General features: G+C 37.4%; 1 long non-coding RNA gene across 1 annotated transcript; it reads left to right on the forward strand.

The window, feature by feature from the left end:
- Nucleotides 1-990: 990 nt before the first annotated feature.
- Nucleotides 991-3216, forward strand: LOC143413693 (uncharacterized). Its single transcript, XR_013094298.1, has 4 exons — nucleotides 991-1109; nucleotides 1299-1406; nucleotides 1525-1732; nucleotides 1922-3216. It is a non-coding gene; the product is annotated as an uncharacterized LOC143413693 (long non-coding RNA).
- The last annotated feature ends 2549 nt before the right edge of the window (nucleotides 3217-5765 follow it).

A 5765-nucleotide genomic window follows, 5' to 3' on the forward strand; every position in this document is an offset into this window, starting at 1 on the left:
ATTCTGTCCTTAACACGGATCAGTCGTCCTGTCCCCTTGGCAGAAAAACAGCCCCATAGCATGATGTTTCCACCCCCATGCTTCACAGTAGGTATGGTGTTCTTGGGATGCAACTCAGTATTCTTCTTCCTCCAAACACGACGAGTTGAGTTTATACCAAAAAGTTCTACTTTGGTTTCATCTGACCACATGACATTCTCCCAATCCTCTGCTGTATCATCCATGTGCTCTCTGGCAAACTTCAGACGGGCCTGGACATGCACTGGCTTCAGCAGCGGAACACGTCTGGCACTGCGGGATTTGATTCCCTGCCGTTGTAGTGTGTTACTGATGGTGACCTTTGTTACTTTGGTCCCAGCTCTCTGCAGGTCATTTACCAGGTCCCCCCGTGTGGTTCTGGGATCTTTGCTCACCCTTCTCATGATCATTTTGACCCCACGAGATGAGATCTTGCGTGGAGCCCCAGATCGAGGGAGATTATCAGTGGTCTTGTATGTCTTCCATTTTCTGATGATTGCTCCCACAGTTGATTTTTTTCACACCAAGCTGCTTGCCTATTGTAGATTCACTCTTCCCAGTCTGGTGCAGGTCTACGATACTTTTCCTGGTGTCCTTCGAAAGCTGTTTGGTCTTGGCCATGGCGGAGTTTGGAGTCTGACTGTTTGAGGCTGTGGACAGGTGTCTTTTATACAGATGATGAGTTCAAACAGGTGCCATTCATACAGGTAACAAGTGGGGGACAGAAAAGCTTCTTACAGAAGACGTTACAGGTCTGTGAGAGCCAGAGATTTTCCTTGTTTGAGGTGACCAAATACTTATTTTCCACCCTGATTTACGAATAAATTCTTTACAAATCCTACCATGTGAATTCATGGATTTTTTTTTCACATTCTGTCTCTCACAGTTGAAGTGTACCTCTGTCATCATTTTAAGTGGGGGAATTTGCACAATCGGTGGCCGACTAAATACTTTTTTGCCCCACTGTATAAGGCACTAAGGCTCATTAAATGGCTGCAGAAGAAACACCTGCTAAAAAAGAAGCTTAGATGTCCTGTTTGTCACCATAAGATGAAAATGATTTCCGTGGTGAAGAAAGACCAATATATGTGGTATGTATAATGCATGATAATGTAGTGCATGTAGTAAATATAACAAAATATTTCGGTTATCAATGCAAGAGGGAGCATTAACCTCTTTTCATTATTATTTTCTTCATACTTAATTTTGTGATTATCTTTTCAATTAATGCTCTTGTTTAAGGGTCCATTTCTTTACTTAACTCATTGATATGTTCTCAGGTGCTGCAAAAGAGCAAGTCATAGGAAAGTTTCCAGAACAATTAGAACTGGCTCCCTCTTTGAGAAATCAAAAACATCTCTTTTCAGTTGGATGAAGTTCATTTACAGGTATATGTAGATGTAGACATTAATAGCAATGCACCTTTCATAATTGAACACCAGTACGAGACTTGTGAAATAAAATTAGGGCCTCAGTAAGTAATAATTGCCTCAATTTCTATCACAGATTTTCACAAGGGCTCAGGCTCAGACAAATAGATATGATCGATGATGAAATGGCTGGCAGCTCCAGAACACTAAGTAGCATGGCAAGACACATTCGGCATGTTTGTATACGTGCAATTAAAAGACACAGAATAAACAATGGACACCGTCTTGGTGGTGACAGAGAATTTGTGGTTATAGATGAAAGCTGTCTCCGTCATCAGCGAAAGGTTGGTAAACTCTCAGACAGGTTTGTTAGAATCAATGCAGATCTGACTGTGTCCTCTAAACATGGAAACCTTTACCATAAGTAAAAAAAATTAGTAGAAGCAACCATCTTTTTGAATATTTCTTTGTAGATATTTAATTTTATTCTTTTTCATTTTAATTCTGTTTAATTTTATTCTTTTTGTTTTCAGTATGCACGTGGACGCTTTGGAAATGCATGGAAAAGGAAGAAATGGGTATTTGGAATGATGGGAATTAAAGACAAAAGGCGAAGGCTCGTGTTAAAACTTGTTGAAAAACGATCAAGGCGCCACCTTGTTCCTCTGATCAGACAGCATGTTAAGTTGGGTAGTGCCATTATAAGTGATGAGTGGAGAGCCTACAAGAATGTTTTGACAAACATAGGGTACAGACATTACACTGTAAATCACAGCAGGTGGTTTGTAGATCCTCAATCTGGCAGTCATACACAGCATATCGAAAGGGCTTGGATGACCATCAAAGGACATGTCCGTAGACTAAGAGGAAATCACACTGAGAAGTTGCTGGAGGAACACCTGATGGTTCTTGAGTGGTCATCTTGGCTTGGTTCGCGACACCCTGATGGACCACTGGGACGCTTATTTAAGGACATACAAAAAATATTTCCAGTTTGAACCAGTCTGGCATGAACTTTTTTTGGAGTGTGTGACTGTTTGGTGTTTTAAAAAACACATTTAATTTTACATGTGTTACTCTTACAATACATTGCCATTTTTGACAGTAGTTAAATGTTATTTCAAGCACTGATTGTAATTTAGGTCTAAGTGTTATAAATGGTGACATTATACATTTAAGACTCACTTTTGGCAATTATAAATGTTTATTAGTGATTAATAAATGTTGACATGTTTTAAACTTTACGACAAAGCTATCTTTTGTCATTTATAAATGTTTATTAGTGATTAATAAATGGTGTTATGCTTTACACTTTACAATAAGGCTCCCATTTGGCATTTATAAATGTTTATTAGTCCTTAATAAATGTTGACATGTTTTAAACTTTACGACAAAGCTATCTTTTGTCATTTATAAATGTTTAGTAGTCATTAATAAATGGTGTTATGCTTTACACTTTACAATAAGGCTCCCATTTGGCATTTATAAATGTTTATTAGTCCTTAATAAATGTTGACATGTTTTAAACTTTACAACAAAACTCTCTTTTGTCATTTATAATGTTTAGTAGTCATTAATAAATGGTGTTATGCTTTACACTTTACAATAAGGCTCCCATTTGGCATTTATAAATGTTTATTAGTCATAAATAAATGGTGTCATGCTTTACACTTTACAATAAGGCTCCCATTTGGCATTTATAAATATTTATTATTCATTAATAAATGGTTTTATGCTTTACACTTTACAACAAAGCTCCGATTGATAGTTGTGGATATTTATAATGCATTTCTGAAGTACAATTTTATATGATAAAAAATATGTTTACAAATGCTGATTGTGCTTACGGGATAGTAACTTAGTCTAAAATGTTTAATATAGCAACTCTAGATGAAATATATAGGTGAACACATTTGGCTCACTATTTGGCAAGAAACCGGTCAGTTTTTTTCCTCTTTCTCACCCTCAACTAATGCATAATAAACCATTAATAATGGTTTATAAAGCATTTACAGATTAATTAATAATATAGCTATAAACTATTTATTAGCATCTATAAGGGGAGCCTTATTGTAAAGTGGTACCAAAAGTTTGAAACTGCTTGTTTTCAGTCATTAACAGGGATTCGTAAGAAGCACAGAAAAATATAGAAAGACACAAAGAAGCAAACATGCAGTGCAGGTTTGTGTAATAGCTCTTTTTTTATTCCTCTACATGTGAAATGCTCTTCTTCTGGGCATTAAAAATAAAGTGAAGATATTCTTTCTTTTTGCTGTTGCAGAAACTCACAGATAGACAAAATGTAAGCTCTTGACCCTGGGAACCAATGCTTTTAATGGATTTCATTTTTATAACTGAGCATGTGACTCGTCAACAGTAGTGACTAATGTCTACAAATAAAGGTGCAGACATGTTGTATTGAGCCTATAGTATTGGTTCATCTCTCTGGTTTTCCAGAACCCATGAGAAGCTCTGGTATTTTTGTGTCATTAGGAACCAAGAAGTTATATGGCCTACTTAATAGGGTAATAAATACATCTAATCAAAATATCTGCTGTTGGTTGGACCTGCGGTTTAAGTGTGAAGTTAGAATGATGGTTTATTCTGGAGTCACAGTTTTGGCAAGAAGTCCAAATACAGTTAGCATTAAGTAAGCAGTCTACAGTATGTGGGACTGCTTGACCATATATTCTGTGTTATATTTTGGCTGTCCATGGTGCACACTGTTATCCACAGTGCTTGTGATCCCCATTGATCCAGCCACATTAATTCCTGTCTCCTGCTGAAGACAATATTGCATCTATATATCAAATAGTGAGGCTTTGGCTGTGACAATAGATGCCATAGAGACTGTTGGACCGTGCATTTGGGGATTTGTGGAAAAACCTTGAAACCCTGTCAGGTCGATGAAAGAGGCAGCACCAGCCATCATTCACCTCTGAGAGCCACTGGAAATAAAAGTAGGATAGGAGGGGGGGAAAAAACTATCAGTCAATCAATATAGAAGTCATCAGATGAGTCAGAGACACATGGGGAGACATCACATATTATCTTATAAGCTTTTGAAAATGCCTTTTGAAATTGTTAAATTAAAAGTTTAATATGCGGTTTTGTTGTCACGGAATGACGATTAAAGTGATTATTTCACCTCATTTCTGAGTACTGCTAAAAGCTTTGCCAGATCCTGAAAAATTCCCATCATGTAATTTTACCACTGTCATACTAACTGGCATCATTGCCCACTACATACATGTAGCATGTGCTTCTTTGCTTTCTTAAATTTTGACATTATATCATCTTTGTAAGATTCTATTTGCATTTGGAACCAGTCTAAGTCCCTAAAAATTCAATTTTATTTTAACAGGCGTCTGTGGTGTGTGTGTGTTGCAGAAATAATACACATAGATGCATTTTAATTAATTAGATTAAATGCAGCAGTCAGTTTCATTAGATTTTGATGCAAGAAAATGGTTTGATATGGAGAAGTGCAGTTTGATCAGGCTGTTGTTTTTATCAGTAGCTTGCACAGATTAACACTTTTCAGCCTCTATATCTGTTAAGAAAAACATACCTACTGCCAGTTATCAAAGACAGTCAGTGTAGTTTTAGCATTAATCTGCCCAAGGCTGGTGTCTGATTTGTCCTTTAGGGTTATTTCTAGACACATTAAAACACATTGTCCTTGTCCAGTTTTACTTTGAACAGCATTTTGACACCATAAGTTAATGAGTAATTAGGTCTGATAAGCATTTTAATACACAATAATAAGGTTTGTTCATTTCTAATGTGCCGCAGCCTGGTGTTGCCAGGCCATTCAGAAAGTAATGCCATTCCACAACCTGCTTAGACCCTCAATATGTAGTTTTTCCTTCTCATCTGTGACCTGTGTTTATCCATACATCTATCCATGTTATTCTTTTATCATCTGCAGCTTGGTAGGTAACATACACACAGTAGGTCTTTGGTTGAATAGGAACAGGCATTGAAAAGGAATTCCCAGAGGATGCTCCCAGGTGATTTGGGTGACAGAGGAAGCCAAGTGTAGCTTATCCTTCAGGGACATGTGTAATCTCAGCAGGTATTTGGGTTGCTAGTTGCTAGTAAATCACCTTTTGTCCTGTTCCCCTCCCCTTTCCCCAAACAGTTACAGCACATGTCTGCACCTCTCTGAGCCTGGTTCTGCCCGAGGTTTCTTCCTCTTAAAGAGGAAGTTTTTTAGATAGAAAGCATTTAGGCATAGAAAAAAGTCGAGTCGGGGGTTCAAATCTGGTTTTCACCATTTGCAGAGTAGCTGATAGATAAATAAGGAAAGTCTCTGATGCTTGTACTTTCTCCCTGTGATTTCTGCATTACTGTCCTTGTACTGGTGCATGCTCT

Source organism: Maylandia zebra, linkage group LG2, assembly GCF_041146795.1.
Source record: "Maylandia zebra isolate NMK-2024a linkage group LG2, Mzebra_GT3a, whole genome shotgun sequence".
NCBI classification, from domain to species: Eukaryota; Metazoa; Chordata; class Actinopteri; order Cichliformes; family Cichlidae; genus Maylandia; species Maylandia zebra.